We start from the raw sequence: 21,434 nt of genomic DNA, 5'->3' as shown, positions 1-21,434 counted from the left end.
TGGCATATCGAGGTATTTTCCTTATGGACACAGCACTAACTGGGGTCTCAGCCTTTGCACGCACAGTTAACAGGCTTTTTACCAGCAACAACTGTTGCTTTCATGGCGATGATGAGTCGGATTGCACTGCCTCCTGAAACGGGGTTCCCGATTATATGAACAGGCTCTACTACGCCACATGTTTAGATATGGTCTCCTCGAGGAGAGCCAGAACAAACTGGATTATGTCCTTGTTTTGACTGTGGAGAACTTTTTGGAGCGCCGCCTGCAGACTTTAGTTTTCAAGTCAGGAATGGCAAAGTCAATCCACCATGCTCGTGTTCTCATCAAACAGAGACAGATCAGGGTTGGTAAACAAGTTGTGAATGTGCCCTCTTTCTTGGTGAGGGTGAACTCTCAGAAGCATATTGACTTTGCATTGTCCAGTCCTTTTGGAGCTAGCAATGATGCCACCCGATCCATCACAAAATTCGTTTATGAAGGCTTAATAGAAGATGATGGAAAGAAGCAGGCCCCAGTTATAGAGAGGCAAGGCTCCCCAGAGTTTGACGCATCACTCATCCTTTGCAAATTCTGCTGTGTCGACAGGAAGCAGTGCAACGGCGAAAACAGAGAATTCGCTGAGCAGTGTTCTGGGTCACTCAAAAAAGCTTTCCTCCTTCCCCTTACGTTTTTGTCGTCCCTGAGCCCAATGACATATCAAAGCCCCCCAAAATACTGATTCCCCTGTGATTTTTTTGTCATGCCGTCCTACCTTATCCTCCAAAACAGCCTGCTTTTCTCTTGCTTTTTCCCTCCAAAAGCGGTTCAAAACCCCCAAATTAGTTTTCCCCTCTTATGAATGAGTAAAACACAAATAGTGAAGTGCATCCATCTCTCGAATGTGTGACTGCATATACACATGAGACCCAAACCATGAAATCCGAAACAGAGACCAATAATTACAACACTTTAAGCTATTCCACAGTAGCCATAACCAGTCCTGTGCCTATGAAGCCATTACTCACTCCGATTGCTTCACCATAACCATCCCTTCTACAAACATATACTGGACAATATTTAAGCACCAGCATTGATTTAGACTTTGAGGTTTATCTTTGAAGTCATGCATTGCCCCTTTGTCAGTCAGCTTTACAATGAGTAATCTGCGCATAAACTTCGACTTCGGCCTTGAAGATTGGATGGCAAAATACTCCCTCGGTGCTTCACTAGCGCTTTGCTCGCTTCAGCAACTTTTGAGAGACTTCCTTCAACTCTATGTCATGGGAACTTTTGAACTTAGATGATCGCTTCCACAAACCTTCCTTTGATTCCATAATTTCCTGCACTTTTCGTAGAGATCATCATTGAAATTATCAGCTTGATAATGTCCTTTGGCATCAGTTTTTCATATTTTTCTAATACACACACATCATGCATCCAAACAAAATCATACACATGCACTAAGGGAATATATACATTGGATGCGGATTATCGTAATGCATCACACACACAATGAATCACACGCAGAAAATAACACAAATGCACAACGAAAGAAATGGAGGTGTATACGACTCGGATGCGCAGCAGCACGACATCCACCCCCTCTAAACCTGCGCATCCTCTGGATGTGCCAACTATCCAGGATCATTCAAATCCACAAACAGGTCGAGTCCATCTTCTGTTTCTAGTAGACGTGTTTCTCCATCAGCTTCATAATCTATATTCTCTGCTTCTTCTGCTTGTCTTTCTTCTACCTGCTCTTCTTCTGTCAACGCTTCAAGTGCATATTCTTCATCTTCTCTTCTCTTGAAAATCTTGACTCATTTTCCAGCAATGGGCACCCTCAATACTGTTCCATCTAATTCAGCCAACTCATAGGTACCATTGTCAAAAACCTGTTTCACCTCATACGGTCCAAACCATCTTTGAACCATTTTTCTCATGCTACTATGCTGATTCTCTAGACTACTGTCGTAGACTAGAACCCAATCTCCTTCTTTTATGGCTCTAGGCCTCAAGCGATGCCTTAAATCAAACCTGTCCTTGTTTCTGAGTCGGGTTGCCTTCAAATGATAGCTGCACATCTTCAGTCCTTCTCTCTAGTTGACGAATCCGAAGAGCTAGAAGCTCTTCCCTTGATAAATTCTCATGCCACGAAAGAACACTCCAAGTGAGAGCACAAATTTCTGTAGGTATGACAGGTTTTTGCCCATTCATCAACTCTGCAGGCATGTATCCAGTAGTCACACTATGTGTAGAGCGATCAGCCCACAACGCAAAAGGTAGTAATCTCGGCCAATCCCCAATCCGACCTCTACAAGCTTTTGCCAATGCTTTAACTATCGGCGGATGTCCTCTTTCACTCTTGCCATTTCCCTCTGGATTATAGGCAGTAGTAAGAACCAATTTAATCCCAAGCCGTGAGAAAAATTCTCTGGCTTCATCTGCATCTAGCTCTCCACGATCAGCTGTAATCTTGCCTATACATCCATACCTGCAAAATATTTCTTCCAACAAGAATTTACATACTGTAGTGGTGGTCTTTGTCCGCAAAGATCTGCCTTCAACATAGTTTTTAAGATCCTCCCTAGCCAAGACAAGATATCTCATCTGCCAAAGTCCCACTGGCAAAGTAACCAAGTCTACCACCCACTTATAATGCATACATAGTGGATAAGTCGGATGCAACTCATCACAATGTCGCACTAAAGAGTAAAGCTGGCAGTCCCTGCAAGTCTCCACAAAGTGAGAAACATCTTTATACATCCCTTTCCACCAGTATCTTTCTTTGATTTTCTCATAGGTAGCCCACACACCTCTATGTCCAGCCCATGAGCTCTCATGAAACTCTCGCATAATCTGTATCTGCATTGCTACATCACAAACTACTCTCAAGGGCAAGCCTCCTCTCTTCTTTGGATGCTTCCAAAGAAAACCATCTTTCAAGAAATACCCATAAGCCTTCCTTCTGATTTTCTTGAATTCATCATCTGTCCAATCAGCTCTTCGAGTCAATGAACTTAGATACTGTCCAATTTGCAGCCACTCGTCAACATAAAGTTCTTTAATAAAGACTTCAACAGTAGATACATGACAATCATGAACAAGGACAGAAGCAGCAAACTCTGTCTCATCATCTTCTGCGAGCATCGACTCCTCATCCTCATATCTCGCTCTAGATAGCATGTTAGCAAATCTTTCCCTGCTATGTGTCAAAATTCTGGATTCAATGATTTGATATAGGCAATCCACCGAAGCATCGCTATATCTGGAGTCGAGCAACTAGTAATCATGCCAAGCAAAGGCAAACAATCTGTTTCCACAACAACTGAAGCTCCAATAAAATACCCTTTGTCACACTTCAGTGCAGTGACTACTCCCCACAACTCTCTTTTGATCTGCGGATATCTTCTCTGTCGCTCATTAAGAACTTTAGCTCCAAAGCGAATTGCATACCTATTTCCATCAGCATCATCCTGTCCCACTGCCCAACCTATGCCAATAGGGCTAGTATCGAATAGGGTGCAGAAGAGGGTTCCAAAATCCCCATTTTAATCTTCTCATTCAGCAACTCTATCAGCTTTGGCAAGTGTGCTTTAGGCACAGGTATAGGGCGTATATTCCATGGTACATGAGGAACAGTGAAGATGACCATAGGTGCAACCAATTCGGGACTAATGCAGCCAATTTCATGTGGAAAGAAAGCAAATGCCTTACCATGACGTCCAAGCATCTCTCTAAAAAATTCTTTTTCCACTGGAAGCAAGAAATCATCATTTCCAATCTTCAATTCTGCAAGAGTTTCAGCTGTAAATTCATGTCCAATATTTGCAGGATCTCTCAACATAGGCTGCTTCATAGCTTTTTCAATCTGCTCATCACTATCAAGAGGAAGCGGCCCTGCAACCGGCTTAACCTTCTTATCAATTGTTTTATATTTTGTGTCAACCTTGGCATCATTCAAGCACTCTTTTCTTTGCTGCAATTTCTGCAAATTTTCAGCAACTCTCAACTCTGTTGGCTGAAAAATTTCAGCCTTTCGCTCTATGGACTACATGGGTGCAGCCTGAAACTCTATATGCTGAAATTTTTCTGCATTCAACTCTGTTGGCTGAATGGATTCAGCCCTCTGCTCTATGGACTGCATGGGTGCAGCCTCATACTCCATATGCTGAATTTTTCCAGCATTTAACTCTGTTGGCTGAAAGGTTTTAGCCCTCTGCAACTCTGTTAGCTGATCAAGATCAGCCATAAATTCAGTTTGCTGAGTTTTCTCAGCCTCTAACTCTGTTTTTAGCATAAAACCAGAAATTTCCTGAAACATATCCAAGGTTTGCACAGGTATGATCTTTGAACCCTTACATACATCAGTTTTCAGCATCACTCCCATCTCAAACAATGTATCTGCATAAGACATCCCTTCATACAATCCATCTACATGCTCTTCTGCTTGCAAAATACCTGCATTCTTCAACTCTTTCTCCTTACGACCAATGTACTGCCTGGCAGCTCTAGGCAAATCTGAAATTTTCTGATAACTCACTGAACTATCTGAAGAAAAACCAACAAAATTATTGGAGAAAGACTGGCTGCTAGGAGGCGAGATCTCCTCTTTTCTCCGCTCCGTACCACTGGCGTCTCACAAGACAGCGGTACCTAATGAAAATCCAACTCCTTCGCAGGTAGTGGTGCCTCACGCAAGGAGTCCCTGTTTCTCAGATGATTTACCCCAACAGTCATAAACTGAACAGCTCGCATACCATCTTTACTGCGTATCCGCGCATAAGCTGACCCGTCATCCATCACTTTCGTTTCCATTCTTGCTTCTATAATGAAAGGCTGCCCAAGAATAATCAGATAAGAGCAAGAATCCTGAACAAAGCAATGATAATCCTCTTCAACATTACCAATAGAAATTTTGATACTCGGACAAGCAGCATACATATCACCAGAAGTATTATTGGCGGCTCTCATGCGCCAGCCATGCTCTGCATCCGTAGGCCACTTGCCACTCTCATAAACACCTCGAGCAATAAGATTAATCTCAGAACCATGATCGACTAAAGAGATCAAAGAAATTTGTTTCTCTCCAATCCTTACCACCGTCTCAGTGGTTGCTCTAGCCCAATGACTTCGTGAAAAATGGCTGCAAGGAATGAGAATAGGGGTACCATCATCTTCATACTGCATAGGCTGAACTATTTTCTCCAATTGCGGATTAACAGAAGCATTCTCAACCATCATTGTATCATCATACTCTTCCCCAAGAGCTCCATGCCACAATCCCTGTAAAGCAGGTCCTTCCATCGCATGTCGTTTCCTCCGCAAAAGATCCTACATCTGATCCTGTATTTCTCTTCTAGCAATCCCAAGAGCTTCTCCAACAGTAAAAGTGACTTCACTATTCAAAATTCTTTCATAAAAAATCTTACTCATATCCGTTTGCATATCAAGGTCTGACAAGATCTTGAATCATGGCTCTTTTCTTGGTTGCCTCTTTTCTTTCATCTGCTTGTCTCCCATAGGTTGTTCAAGACCTGATTGAGCTGGAGAACTTGACATAGGTGGAGCTGTAATAGGTGGTGAAACAAAGTCACCCCCTCTAGTCTTTTTGGAGGTGCTGGGACCCTCCTCATCTCTTCTTCTCTTTTCCTCAACCATGGTATCTAAACCCTGTGTTTTAGCCATATAAGCAAAAATAGAATACCTGTCAACAGGAGAATCCCATCCTGTTTCTCCTTGGATGCTGGAGCCCACACAAGTCATAGTAGATGCCTGAACTTTCCCTCTTCTCGCTATCTCCAAGGCAGAGGACCATAAAGCAGAGTCTCCATCAGATTTCTGCTCAAGCTGGACTCCATAAGCTGAAGCATCTCCTTTGACACTCACATAAGCTGATCGCGCAGCCATATCATCAACAAGCTTCTTCATGCCTCCCTTACCGAAGTTCGTGTCAGGAGGAGCGCCAGTCTCTGTTAGCCATATCTTCCCATCTTGTCCCCAGAACACTACATTCTTCTTACGCGCTTCCTGAAAAGCATCACAATCTCTGCAGTGTTGGTGCTCTGTATTATCGCACCAAATACATCGTCTCCCTTTTCTTTGACCAGCTGGAAAAGCAGTCGCTGGAGCAGGTGCTACAGCAGGTACTGACATAAGTTGCTCCTTTAACTTACCAACTTCAGCTTTGATTGCCTCAATCGTCAAATCTGCCAAGCCTTTAATAACATCATCTATAGATAAGGGCACTGGAGCAGCAGGAACTAGTGGATTCACAGCAGGAGGAGTAGGCTTAGGCAAAGAAGTTGCAGCAGGGGTAGAAGAAGAAGTCTCCAAGGATTTTTCAGAAACTGATCCTGTATTACGATGCAATCGTACTCTCCTGCGCTGCTTCTTAACAAGAGCATTCACAGCATCAATGACATGTCTCCACTCGGTCTTTAAACCTGAATCAGTAGCTTGATCTTCCAAAAGATCATCCAACTTTTCCTGTAAATCAGCATCAGCAGCTTGTAAAAATAACTCCACTTTTTGCATCTCCAAAGCTTGCTGCTCAGTCCCATCCAACTGATCATAGCGGCTCTCAAACTCTCGCAGAAGAGCGGTAACAGAAAGTCCCTTATTAGGCATAGAAACCCATGCTAAGAAATTCCTGCGATTCATAAGACCTGTATCCTCCAGGAAATATTCATCTCTTAATGCCTTCTTAAATTCTGCCCAACTTGCATGTGTTTCTTGAATTTCTGAAATTCGGACTTCAAGAGCGCGCACCACGATCCGCAAGAAGTAGCGGCTCCAAACATCTTGAGAAACCCCAAAAAACTTCATCTTTTCTTCATACAAATGCAGGTAAGTTGACACTTGCTGGCCATTAAACTGCTTCATCTCCTGTTGGACAGCTTTCAAGGTATCCATAGCATCACTGTCACGTTTCGCGTGAGCTTGCTGCTGCATATAAATGGTAAATGACTGAAACAGGTTCTTCATGACATTATCATCTGTCATCTCTTCTTGCGAGTCTCCCATCTTGCTGAAAAGTGACGCAGCACTTTCACGTCGGGTTCACCAGAAATGTCGTAAAGTTCATGCAAGGACTGCAGAACACGGGGTTCAAGGTACAGCAATGGAAGAGACTAACAAGAAGAAAATTGAATTGTTGATGCCAAAGTACACTATATTTCTTGTCAAGTGAGTTAGATGAAGCTCATGTTCAGAAAAATCTGATCATATTCAGTTTCCTGTTTGTGAAGAGATCTTTGTAAAGATTGCAATATTAGCATACATTTCTACAGGTACGATTGATAGCCAGATGGTGTAGTTCCTAATCCAGAACCATATCCATAACCATTATAAGAGCTAGGAGTATTGATGAAGGCTGAAGTTCCGTAGTCCAGATTGACATTCAAGTAAGATCCTGGAAGTGAAATAGGATTCCTGTACCCAACACTGTAACCAGGATAATGGCCAACACTGAGAGGATGATGATTTAAGCCAGCTTAAGTTGACCCTGCACCATTGGTAGATACACCTATTTCAGTATACTGGGCCCTTTCAGATCCACGAAATGAGGGTTTTTCATAAGAGGCTGTGCATTTGACACATTCAATGAACCCTCCAATAGCACATGAATTGTCTACAAAGCCAGCAAGTTGGCTATGCACACTTCCATCTACAGTTAATAGTTTCTGAAGTTGCTTATTGGTGAGCAGTCTAGGATATCTTGTCTCCCAGTAAATACAGTTCACAATGACAGAAGCATATTCAGAAGCATAAGGCGCAATAGTTTCATGAATCACAAAGTGATATTATTCAGGATGAGCATAGTAATTTGCTTTGTCAAAACCCTGTTCAGGATCATTTGGCTACACCATGTGCTCTGCAGATACCACACAACCATACACTTGATAGGTTCCTCCTTTTTATCTCAGAAAAGACTGGTTTATCTTCTCCTTAGCTATGGTGCACGTGATCTTCTATCATAACTATGGCAAGACCTTTAAGAGACCTCTGGAGAGTGCAGTATGCCCTTAATCGCATCCAGAAATGACAGTAGTCCAGTGATGTTTTTAGAATTTCCAGAATAAACCGGGACACGACTGTGCCCAGTAGCCAGCACTCTGCCAAGTGTCTCCTTGAAATAGCTCGGTTGAACTCTCTCTATCTGAAACACTATTTTCAGTTTGCTGCTTATCTACAGTGATCTTTAATTCTGAAACATGATGCCCACTCTCTCCTTACGGAAGTGCCTTTGCATTCACATCAATTGATATCAGTTTCTCTGATGTATGGTGGTTCTTGGTCTTGGAGCTTGTAATCTTTCTTACTACAGCTGCCATATGGCTCTGTCCTTTCTGAAACTCATTTAGTATATCGTAAAGTGGCATATCGAGGTATTTTCCTTATGGACACAGCACTAACTGGGGTCTGAGCCTTTGCACGCACAGTTAACAGGATTTTTACCAGCAGCAACTGTTGCTTTCATGGCGATGATGAGTCGGATTGCACTGCCTACTGAAACGGGGTTCCCGATTATACGAACAGGCTCTACTACGCCGCATGTTTAGATATGGTCTCCTCGAGGAGAGCCAGAACATACTGGATTATGTCCTTGTTTTGATTGTGGAGAACTTTTTGGAGCGCCGCCTGCAAACTTTAGTTTTCAAGTCAGGAATGGCAAAGTCAATCCACCATGCTCATGTTCTCATCAAATAGAGACACATCAGGGTTGATAAACAAGTTGTGAATGTGCCCTCTTTCTTGGTGAGGGTGAACTCTCAGAAGCATATTGACTTTGCATTGTCCAGTCCTTTTGGAGCTAGCAATGATGCCACCCGATCCATCACAAAATTCGTTTATGAAGGCTTAATAGAAGATGATGGAAAGAAGCAGGCCCCAGCTGTAGAGAGGCAAGGCTCCCCAGATTTTGACGCATCACTCATCCTTTTCAAATTCTGCTGTGTCGACAGGAAGCAGTGCAACGGCGAAAACGGAGAATTCACTGAGCAGTGTTCTGCGGTATTCACTTTCAGTGTCTGTAGCTGCTTTGTAATCACATCCATCAACTCCTTTTTGATATTTGCAACTGAGTTGGATAAATAATCCTTCAAGCTTTCTCCTCCTGAGGTACTGGTAGTAGGGTTTTGAGGAGTCTATGTGATCATTGCATAAACAAGTTGGGCTGGTGCAGAGGGGTCTCTATTCTGATTCTGATTCAGAGCTCCTGTTTGAACTGTTGGCTATTGGCTCCAGTTGGTAGGGTTGCACTGTTGCTGCTGATTTGACATTGGGAAAATTGGTTGGGACCATTGTTGTTGTGGTTGAACCATCATTTGAGGCATTGTTTGTGCCACTGTGAATTTGGTGCACTGTACTGTGATATTGGGGGCATCTGTTGGTAGGGGTAGGGGACTATCCCTGGGACTGCATTTGGTGGGTACATCATTCCTGGCATCAGAGGAGGTAGGACTCCTCTTCCTGGATTCATCGCCAATCTAGCTTCCACTTCATCGTACAGTCTTGCACCTTCTGTTGCAGCTTGCAGTGTGGCTGGTCTTTGCAGCTCCACAAACTTATGGACTTCTGGTTGTAGTCCTCTGAGAAACACTCCCTTCTGAATGCCATCATCTAGATTATGGTTAGTCCATCTCTTCAGGATGGATTCCATTCGTGAGACATAAGCTTCTACTCTTTCTCCAGAAGACTGACTTAAATTCATAAATTGCTCTTGCATCCACTCTTCAAAACCTTCACGCCTGAATTTAGTGAGGAAGGCCAACTTCAGGTCGTTCCATGTGCCAAAAGTTCCTGCTGCTTGTCTCTCATACCACTGAAACGCCACACCCTTGAAAGTGGCGGGGAATATTGCCAACCAATGCTCAGGGGTTCTGGCATTGTTAGCCACACATGCTACCATAAACTCTGCTACATGAAGATCGGGGTCATGAAATGTTTTGTCTCTGATTTACAACAACCAATGAGGGTGCAAGTGGCCAATGTGAGTGAGGAAATTAGTACTCATGTATGCCCAGCTGTACCTATTAAGCTTGCTGAAAATTATGAGCAGAAAGTGGATTTGATTGCACTTAATATGGGGCTGATAGACATTGTGTTGGATTGCGATTGGCTGAAAACTTTGGGCACCATTTCCATGGATTTTTCATTGCTGTATATGCAGTTTTTCAAGGCTAGACAACTTGTTCACCTGCAATGAATTAAAAACAATAGTGAATTTCAGCTTATTACAGCCAAATAGCTCAGAAATGCTCCCATATTTTTGTGCTGCAATTAAACAAGGAAAATGCATATTAGTCCCAAAAAAGTATGATAATTCAGCCCTTAAGGCTCTACTTGCAGAGTATGGTGACTTGTTTCAGTTACCTACAGCATTACCTCCCAAGAGAGTGGTTGATCATCCCATTGATTTGGAGCCCCACTCCAAGCCGGTCAAAATAAACCCCCTTACAAGTTGTCCAAATGTGAAAGAGAAGAAGTGGCCAAGCAGGTCAAGGATTTAATAGATATGGGACTCATTGAGCCTAGCTCATCCCCTTTTGCATCACCTGTCTTGCTGATCAAAAAGAAAGATGGCGCTTTCAAGATGTGCATAGATTACAGAGATCTGAATAAGATCACTATCAAGAATAGATATCCTATTCCTAGGGTGGACGACTTGTTATATGAGTTGAAGGGAGCTAAGTGTTTCAAAAAGATTGATTTGAGATCTGGCTACCATCAGATACGCATGTGTGAAGGAGATGAGATAAAGATTGCATTCAGGATCGATCGTGGGCTCTATCACTTCTTGGTCATGCCCTTTGGCTTGACTAATGCACCAACCACGTTTCACAACCTCATGAACAAAATACTTCAGCCTTACTTATTCAAATTTGTATTGGTATTTTTCGATGACATCCTCATCTATAGTCACTCAAAGGAAGCTCACCTTATGCACATGAGGCAGATATTTGATATACTTAGATAGCATAGACTCTTTGCTAAGGAGACAAAGTGTTCGTTCATGTAGACTAAGGTTGAGTACTTGGGACACATTGTCAGTGAGGTAGGCATTAGAGTTGACCCAAAAAAAGTGCAGTGTGTCAGAGATTGGCCCACACCTGTAAATACTATCTCTTTGAGAGGATTCTTGGGTCTCTCCTCATTTTACCGCATATTCATTCGGTACTATGCCACTATTGCAGCCCCTCTCACTGATAGGCTGAAGAAAGAAGCATTTTTCTGGGATGCATTGGCAGATAGAAGCTTTAATCAGCTAAAAGATTTGCTTACTTCAGCCCCTATCTTGGTATGCCCTGATTTTTCTAGGGAATTCACCATTTAGTGTGATGCCAATGGGAGAGGAATTGGTACAGTCTTGCTGCAAAAACATGGGGTCATAGCTTTTGAGAGCCGAAAGCTGGCTAAAAATGAGAGAGTTATGAATGTCTATGATCAGGAAATACTAGCCATCGTTCATGCCATCAAGAAATGGCATCATTATTTGTATGGCAGCCGGTTTAGAGTGAAAAGCGACCATAGAGTACTCAAGTACTTCTTGTCTCAGTCAAATCTGACTCCAAAGCAGAGGAGATGGGTAGCCACCTTATAGAACTATGACTTTGACATCACCCACACTCGTGGGAAGGACAATGTAGTGGCTGATTCCTTGTCTAGGATGTGGGCGTGTAAAGTCTCTGCTATCATGGAGTTACACAGTGATTGGATACATGAGCTTCAGGCAGCTTACTTGTTAGATGCTAATTTCAGCAATGTATTTCAGAAATTACAGCAAGGACAATGTGTGGAAAACTCTTCGTATCAGCTGAAAAATGGGCTTTTGTGTTATAATGGCCAAATTGCCATCCCTCATGCATCCCCATTTAACCAGAAAATCATGCAGGAGATGCATTCAGTCCCTATACGTGGTCATTTGGGAGTCTTTAAGACATATTGCTAAAATCTTTTACTGGAAGGGCCTTTGGAGAGATGTGAAAGACTTTGTCTTGGGTTGCATGCCTTGTCAACAAAATAAGGACAACGCCTTAAAACCAGTTGGGTTACTTCAGTCATTGCCTATGCCTAGAGGCAAGTGGACACACATCACTATGGACTTCATTATCAGCCTACCGGTGACCAAGAAAGGTTAGGACATCATCTATGTAGGTGTGGATAGACTCACAAAGGCAGCCCATTTCATTTTCACAAAGACTCAGTATAATGCTTCTCAAGTAGCCACCCAATTCATGGAATATGTTTTCAAATTACATGGCTTACCACAGGTCATTGTGCATTACTGAGATACTAAGTTTATGAGTAACTTTTGCGGGCAGTTTTCAGCTCTATGGGCACTCAGCTAGCCCCTTCCACTACTTACCATCCACGTATAGATGGTCAGATAGAAAGGGTTAACAAATGGCTGGAAACTTACTTGAGGCATTTCTGTCATGATGTGCAACATGATTGGGACTCATGGTTACATTTGGTTGAGTTTGCCTATAATAACTCTACACGTGCTACCATTGGAGTTTTACCTTTTGAGGCCCTGAATGGCTACAAGGTGCCCCTTCATGTGGTTATCTTCAATGATAAAATAAATCCACAAAGCAAGGAAGAATTGGATAGAATGCAGGCCTTACTTCAGCAGTGTAAAGCTAACTTGAAGAGAGCTCAAGATCAAATGAAGCTTTATACTAATGACAAAAGACGGGATGTGGAGTTCCAAGAAGGGGATTTGGTGCTCTTGAAAGTGCCTAAGTCTAGATATGCCTCCCTTAAAGATGGGTCCAGCAATAAGTTGGCACACAAGTTCTATGGGCCATACTGGATTATCAAGAGAGTGGGATACTTGGCATATCGATTGGCATTACCCCCATCCATAATGTCTTCCATGTGAGTCAGTTGAAGCCCTTCATTGGCTCAGTAGTGGGCTATGTTGAGGAACTCCCATCGATAGATGAAAAAGGCATCATTCAATACATACCCAAAAAAGTCATAAGACAAAGGGAAAAGAGGCTTCGCTCTCGCTCGATCATGGAATACTTGATTAAGTGGCAAGGTTTACCACTTGAGGAAGCTTCTTCGAGGCCATCTTTAGTTTTGGAAGAGCTCCCATACCTTTTAGAAGCAGTTTTGGCTGAAATCTAGCTAACTATGGCCCTGTTTTCTCCCAGACTTACTGCAGTCAGCACTCTATTTTAAAGCAGATTTTATTCTGTACTATGGACAACAATGCACACCATATGTGGGCTGAAAGTACTTCTCGAGAGCTCCGTTTTGATGTATAGCACACCCCGTTTAGAGCCTCCCACAGAAAGTTATGACAGATTCACTATAGCATGGTCCTGTAATAAACAACTTGCTATCCACTGTCTGCAGCCCGCATTTACTCCAGATATTTGGGTCAAAACTCATGTTTATAACTCCCCAATAAGGCCCATGTATCGTACATACCCCGTGACCTATCATACACAATAATACCGCGTTATTCATCAGTATACCCTTGTAATAATACAACAGAGTAGTACTTTGATCGGCCCCTCCCAGTTACCACACGTGCCCAAATTGTTTTTTAGGGCAAAAACCTTCGGGTAGGGATGGAATGTAGGAGAGGGGGACTTAATAACGGGGAAGTACTAGCTACACTGGCTAGTATATAAGGTGAGAGAGACTTAATTGTTGATCATCAAATAATTAATACAAGTCTTCTTTCTCCTTCACCTTGCTCTCCGAGCTTCCATGTCTTCTCTCTCTCTTCATGTCTTTCTCTCTCCATTTCTAGTATTTCTCTCTCCTCATATCTATCTTTCTCTCTCTTCTACTCTTCTTCTTTTTCTCTGTAGTCTTCTCTCTCTTCTTTCTCTCTCCTAGTCCCTCTCCTTGATAGTTTGTTTAGAAAAGCACCACACATTGATTCGAAAGAGCTCTATTTCAAGTGAAAAATAAGAGGCTAAAATTTCTCTTTTTCACTCAAAAAGTGGTGGCATAAGAGTTCCATCATATCCAAAAATGTCAATGACACGTGGCATAAGTTTAGAGGCAACAACCGATCGACCGCCGCATGTGTCAAGTTAATTGTGCATTATAATAGCCACACATGTGAACAAATGTACTTTTAAAACCAATTTTTGAACCACAAAAGTGTTTTTTTGAAGACCAATCTTTTTCTTTGCTCCAAAACACCACTACAAGGCAACTTCATCACAGCTTAACATTCTTCAGTAGAAATGTAATTTTTTTAAAAAAAAATCTTAGTTAGCTCCTTCGTGATATTATTTTCAAAAATTACTACCGATTTTTTCTTCAAAATCTTCTCTGAATTTGTCCAAATTTTCTCCAAAAAAGTTTTACGAATGAAATACGATAAGGCATAACTCTCCCCCAATAAGTGATTGCAAATGACATCATATCAAAGATTTGGAGGTATTTTGCATAATCTTGTACTATTCCACAACTAATTAAAATAGCCAAATTTGATTTAGTCCTTTGTTTTTGAACTCACAACTAAGATTGATCTAGGTAACAAAATATATTGCTTACCATGGTTCTATGTCCAATGAACTAGAAATTTAAAAGATCATGACTAGTCTAATAGCAAAATCATATTCGAATTACTAACGAACTTATTTTTCAAGTTTTCTTTGAATCAGATCAAATTTTCAAAAAAAAAGTGATGTATGAAACACAAAAATGTATACGTCCACCTTATCTAGAAGACCTAGTTTGCATTTCATACATTGGGGGGTTGCATTGTTAGATGGAAATTCAAGCTAAAATGATAGCACAACTTTGATGAATTATTGAAATTTGGTTTTATCATTTCAAAATATAACTTATTGTCAAATAGTGAAAATATAATCAGCGTGGGAATGAGGCTATCTACATAATGTTTGTTTACCACTAAATAAGTGATTGCAAATGACATTATATCAAATATTTAGAGATCTGTCCTAATTTTGTGTTGTTTTTTATTTTATCTGGAGATTTCAAATGGCTAGAACTAAGGCCTCTGCAAGGAAGTAGAAAGTTGATCCTAGAGGCCTTGCTTCAAAGATCCATCAGTCCTCCAAGCCTTCCAAACTTACAAGGAAATCAAAGCCAAGGAGAAAGTTGTCACATCATGTTAGATGCCTAAGGGAGATTAGTGCAATGAAGGCTTTTGATCATGTAATTCTAAAACTACATTTTCAAAGGCTTGTTAGAGAAATTTGTGACAAGCATAGTCTTGATAGTTTTAGATGGACAAGGGTAGATCTCAAATGCATTCAAGATGCTGCATAAGATTTTTTGATTGAGTTTTTCAAGATTCCTATATTTGTCCTTCTCATGCATATAGGATTATACTTATGGACAAAGATATGATAATTCTTAGGAGGTTGAGATACAAGTTTTCAAAGGTCCTTGAGCCAATTTTCCTTTATGATGTGAAGGCTTTCAATATTTTAAATGTGCCTCCATATAGGAAAAAAAATATGATCCAGGCCATAAGGTTAAAGATGTCACCCATGAAAGACACAAGACTACATGAGAAAGAGGACAAGGCCACAAAAGAGTAGGCAGATAAATAGAGGGAGTATAAAAGGAAAAAGGAAAAAGAAAAGGATGCACAACAACACCCATCTTTTGAAGAAGAGCTGTACACCCATTACTTGAAACACCAACGATGATACCATCAATTCCTATTCGTGTTGTGAAGATAATAGAACTTGGCCCAAAAGACGATGATCATGTACCAACAGCCTATCTTAGAATCAAGCTCAGAGAATGGAAAGAGTAGCACACAATTAATGCCCTAATTGGCAAGGTAGTTGATTCCAATGTCATGATAGAGTACACAACTAATGCTCTGATTAACAAAGGAGCTGACTACAATGTCATTATATATGATGATTGGATTAGTATCAAGCAACCTCAGCTCTAACTACCTTTTGAAACTTGATATTATCAACCTACAAAGGGTTTTTGACCACCTCGGTTGTCATGTTTCATAAGTCTTCCAACTAAAATGATGGTGGTTGTATGATGAAACACAAAATTTCATGCCTGCTTTGCTACCCAAAGAGCCAATTCACATTTCATAAGGCATTGTTGTTTTATTTCATCCACTTGAACATGTGTGCTATGTTATGCAAGCATTTGTAAATGTGGAGTATGATATATGGATTTAGACATGAAAGATGAATGAAGTAAAGTGTCATTGTGGCCTATTGTTCTATTTTTGTTGGTCTAAGAGGAGGGAGAGAACATTGAAGCCTTGCTCAAGTTCCCTTAATGAGCATGTCATACATTAGAAGGGTAAACTTCAAAGCCAAGAGTTTGTTCCTCATCATAAAATATCAAAAAACCAAAAATGGCATGAAGGGTTTGACAGAATTTTTGTAGCAATGTTGCTTTGATCTTGACATATGTAAAATGATGTGGTTTTAATGTTCTATGTGCATTAGCTTACAAATTTTTTGGATGTGAGAAATTGTGGATTGGTATATTCTATCCCTAAACTTGTATTGTTGTTTTCAGGATTTGTTTTTGTGAGTAATCAGGATGACTTAAATGAAGATTTCTCTAGAGGGAATAGAGAAAGAGTATGTGCAAGATACCTATGATGAGACGCTCTTTGATTTCCTCCATGCAATTGAAAATTCATCTAGATTTGTTTATATCAGAGATACATTCAATGTTCCCTTTGATTTGCAAGAGCTCTTGACGGATCTTGAAGACAAACTAAAGGATTATATGGAGTTTTATGATAGACATGTGGAAGGCCTAAAGATTGAGGGATTTTTCCATTATTACAATGATGTAGTGGAAGCTACCAATGTTGCTAGTATAACTTTGCAAACAAGGTTTAGCCTTGTTGACGAGGAATTCAAGAAGTGGAAAGTGGATTGCCTTTTTCATTGGAATCAGTATCAATGTCTTCTTATACACAAGGATATTGGATTTTTTGTATATTTTCAATATATGGATAGTTGTTCTTTAGATACAATACAAGAGAAGAAGATAGAGGATATTGCAAGAAAAGATAAAGAGGTTGAAGAGAAGGGGAGAATATTTCAAGAGTATTTTGAGAACCAATTAGTGCAGGGATTTGATGTTGCTTTATTTAAAAGTAAGAACATTACAAAAGTGGAAGAAAAGAAGATAGAGTTAAGTGCAGAGATTAAAACACGTTGTTACGCAAGCGGTGATCGAGAACAAGACTCACTCACAACCCGATAACGAGATATTAAGGAGTGCCGGTTAGGGTAATTGACTTTGTCGAATGCACAATACAATTTGGAAAATAAAAATATTCTATCAAACATCACCAACCATGCAAGACAACTCATAATGAAAGTATCAAAATCTTGACAACAACCAAGTAAACTATACTCTCATACCTTAATAGCCTTGATTCGAAGCTTTACACCACAAAGTCTATCTTCTTCCACTTCGACAATAGCACGTCCAAAAAAATTCTCTCGCATGCGACCCTCCTCTCACATCTCTCTCAAGATGACAAGAAGATACAAGGGAAGGGCCCCTAACTCTCTACTCTCCTCTCCCTTTATAGTTTTTTACATCCTCCCTTAAGTTGGACATGCTTTTGCTTTCCCAAAAAGCTTTAGACTTTTTATGCCTTTCAGATTTAAGGCAATTTATTATTCTTGACGTTTAAGCTCTTAAAACTTACGAAACTTTAAAGCCTTTAAGGCTTTTACTTGATGTGTTAAGTTAATGCTATCCTTGCTAAACGGTCTGCTTTTTGTTTTATTCATCTCTTCACCATCTTCTCAGCAATTTAAAACTTAGGAAACTTTAAAACCTTTAAGGCTTTTACTTGATGCGTTAAGTTAACGCTATTCTTGCTGAACGGTTAGCTTTTTGTTTTTGTTCATCTCTTCACCATCTTCTCAGCAGATCTCCTGTGTGCCTCTTCGCCGATTCTGTCGACTCACTTCTTCGTCTTCTCATCCTTCTGCTTTGAGACTTTTGCACACAAGTTATGCTTATCACCGTCGTCTTTACACTCGTCTCTTCGTCTCTTCCTGTGGCTTCGTTGTCGCTCTTCCGACCTCTACATCTATGTTGTCGTGTCCGAGCTTGCTAATCTTCTCTCCTCTTGGCTTCATCTTCAAAGCTCGTCCTCCCCTTTCGGCTACGCCTTCATCTTCTGCTTTGTCGTTGTATTTTTCTCTCCACTCGTCACCTTGCATCTCACCTTTTCTTCTTTTTCTGCTATTCTGTCTTCCCGACCTTCTGCATCTCCTTCCGTTACATCTTCGGCTGCTATCTTTTACTGCATGACTTCCAAATCGGCTTGACTCGCCACCTTCTGATGCGGACATCCACCTCAGAAGGCTTCGACAAATAAGCACTTCAGGTCAATAAAGATTGTCGGAGCTTTATTGTCGGAGCTTGGCTCCTCCTTGTCATGCAAGAAACTAGAATGCAGTACTTCCCTCGCGCAGCAAGCTTTCGATGTCTCCTGCCATGTCTCTCTGTGCCGTCCGTTCTGTTCGTCTGTCATTGAGGCCATGCGGCCATCACTACAAGACAAGAAAGCAAAAAAACGTCTGGCATCATCGATGAAGCCAAAGTATGTATTCTCAGATGGCAAGAGTTTAAACAAATCCAGCTCGATGTTGAGTAGCTATGCCGGAGCTTCTCTGCGGCTCCTCTTCATAGGCAGATTTGGCAGTTTTAGATGAACCTCGGACCTTGTTCACAACTCCCTTCGCTAGTGCAAACAAACTTCTTGAAAGTTCCAAAAGATCCGCAATGCATCATTCCTTTGAAACATGTACCCATAGATCACAGAGCATGTAGTACTGTGATTGAGCTCTAAGAGCAGTTACGGTAAGTCAGTGCTTCTCCACAGAAATTCACTGCTAACATAAAAAAGCATGCTTTGTCCACACAGTAACCAGACAAGACCTCAGGCAAGGCACAGTGTCTCCCTGTAGCAGAAGCAAGACCCAAGCGTAAACCACTCAGAGGCTTCAGTTTGGAAAATCAATAACTCTTTTGTTCTGGCAGGCTTCCAAATTGCAATTGAGCAGTCTGTAGGCTCCTGAAGAGATGTGATATAGCAGCTCTGCAGTTCTCAAGTCTGCGATAGCCCAACGATTGTCATATTGTGAGGAGCAAGACACTTTTGCTGAATATAGAGATGCATTCTCAACAAGGCCAGAAGGAAGCGGCACTCCACACAGAAGAGCTTGGAGCTCATTATGTTTCTCACGATCCTCCAAGGACAGGATAGGTATCTCCAAGGTCTGACCAAGCTTTTGCATGATGACAGGTATGAGGTGCATGACAACGGGAGCAGTCTCATTGGTTGAACATCTTACTACCTCATTCAATGTCTTGTAGGCAAAAATCCGAAGTCGAGACTCATCTGCATCTTCTCTATCGGTTTTGGAAGAAAGGGGAGAGAGGAGAAGAAGTCCCACCAACATCCTCATAGCCCTTGTGCAAGGAAGTATATTGCACCACATACTTTTTCAGCCACATTTGGAGCATCTTTGATGCTCTCCAATAGCACTGTCAAAATAACAGGAAGATTAGAGGCTGAAACCAGAGGTGCCTTCACACTTGGATCGTGTAAAAATTCAAAGATTCTACTAAGAGACCAAGCAGTTGTATCTTTCACATGATTATTGTCATCCTTCAGCGCATTCAGAAGGAAACTGATTGCAGCATTGACAAGCGGTACCACGGTATCCACTAAAGGGCCTTCCAGAATGGAGCCAAAGGCATAGGTGGCAGCCTCTCTACACCTCCAGTCAGGTTTAGAAACATTCTCCTGAACAAAGTGCATCACCAGTGGCACTATGTCATTCCCTACAGTCCGTGCAGCTAAACCCAAGCATGTACCTCCAGCCATTGCTAGATTCCAAGCTCCTTCATCCTGCAGCTGGTCCTCTTCTTGCTTAGTAAGTGTTTCCAAAAGCAAGGGAACAACTGCAGGCAGTGCCTGCTTAATAAACTGAGATGAGGACACCTCTGAGTCCTCTTGATACTCTCCACCATACTGCTCTTGCAGTTCAATCTCTTCGTCATAGATAGAACTCCAAAACTCTATTGCTTGAAGTGCGTTTGACACGTCATCCTCTCTAACTGCCCTTGAGGTGATCGCGAACTTCATCAATGTAATCTTGAATAACTTCAGGAACCTGAAACTTCCCATGTTCAGCTTTGGGTTGCACATATTGCCAAGATTGCGAACCAAGTCAGTCCTGAGGGAGAACAACATATCCTGCACAATACCTTCCTTGCCTCGTACCCAAAGCACTTGAAGCTTCGTCCTAACTAAAGCCTCATCGTACAAAGCTGCATCTTTCTTTAATGCTAGGAGCGAAACCATTCTTGGAATTTTTGTATTTTCACGCAATGTGCCCTAGCAGAAATATGATTTGGAAGGGAACTCCGTGCACAACTATACATGATTTGATAAAGCATGCAATAAATCAAATCCATGACATACTACCATTCAAAAAATGCTCACACAAAAAATATGGATGCACTGAAGATATTTGTGCCTAGCCTATCTAGAGGTGATTGTGCGTCATGCAAGATGGAAACACAATTCCTTAACTAATTAAAAATCCTTATCTTCACCTCTCAACTCTCATAAAAAAGATATGATATACTCCACTCCACCCATCCAAAAAATCTCACAATCACTCTAGAAAATGATGGTCCTCAAGATGTTGACCAAATATGAACAACCCTTCTCACAATTGATGGCGTCCTTCACGACCCTCTAACTCACCCAACCACCTTACACTCTCAACCAGAGGTTCCTAACTTTGTGATGAACATCCCAAATGGTGCGTGCAAGAAATGTGTGTGCTCAGACAGGTTCTCTCTAATGTGCGCGTGCATGTAAAATTTACTGCATATAGCTGCAGTGGACCTCATGCCGTGCAAGTGCTCAACGATGGTGCAAAATGTGCATAATCCCAACCCATGGCATGGAAATATTTGATAGGAACAGGAGACGACCCTTGAGTGCAATGCATCAACAAGTGCCACGTGAAGTGCTCGTGAACCCATTATCCCCGTGATGTGCAAAAATCTCGACAAGAAAACATACCTAGCTCCTCAATGTTGAGTAGCTATTAACAAACACAAGCTTCGTCCTGTTCAAAAAAATACCAAGCTCGACCAAGGCTATCAAGTTTCACACAAATCAAACAAAATGAAAGAAACAAATCCTAAGCTAAACAAACACAAAAAATCCAATTACAAAACAATAAAACAAACAATCGTGCAAACAACTAAACTAGTAGAAATCAAACCTAACTACAATTTGACTAGGGCTTTTCAGTTTTCAAAAAAATACTTGACAATGTCCTCTTGAATGTGTCCCAACATTTCCTAGTTACCTCATCAACAAAAAGAGATATGTATTGCTAAATGATATTCAACACCTTTTTTATCTCAGAGAAGATTACTGCTTAGCAATTCTTGTA

At 41.3% G+C, this 21,434-nt stretch overlaps 1 long non-coding RNA gene and 1 pseudogene across 2 annotated transcripts; both read right to left on the bottom strand.

Annotated features, from left to right (window-relative positions):
• Positions 1-1,125: 1,125 nt before the first annotated feature.
• Positions 1,126-17,480, bottom strand: LOC148040297 (uncharacterized). Of its 2 annotated transcripts, none has more exons than XR_015688610.1 (2): positions 17,355-17,480; positions 1,126-1,322 (listed from the first exon to the last, which is right to left on the bottom strand). It is a non-coding gene; the product is annotated as an uncharacterized LOC148040297 (long non-coding RNA). The 2 variants fall into 2 exon arrangements; XR_015688611.1 differs by lacking the exon at positions 1,126-1,322 and adding an exon at positions 9,964-10,183 and having other exon boundaries at positions 17,355-17,479.
• Positions 17,481-18,956: 1,476 nt separating this feature from the next.
• Positions 18,957-20,323, bottom strand: LOC148040296 (importin subunit beta-1 pseudogene; annotated as a pseudogene).
• Between the last annotated feature and the right edge of the window lie 1,111 nt (positions 20,324-21,434).

This window comes from Lygodium microphyllum, chromosome 2 (assembly GCF_053477565.2).
Source record: "Lygodium microphyllum isolate KBCC chromosome 2, Lygodium_microphyllum_v1.1.10, whole genome shotgun sequence".
NCBI classification, from domain to species: Eukaryota; Viridiplantae; Streptophyta; class Polypodiopsida; order Schizaeales; family Lygodiaceae; genus Lygodium; species Lygodium microphyllum.
This window is presented reverse-complemented; position numbering and strand designations above follow the sequence as displayed.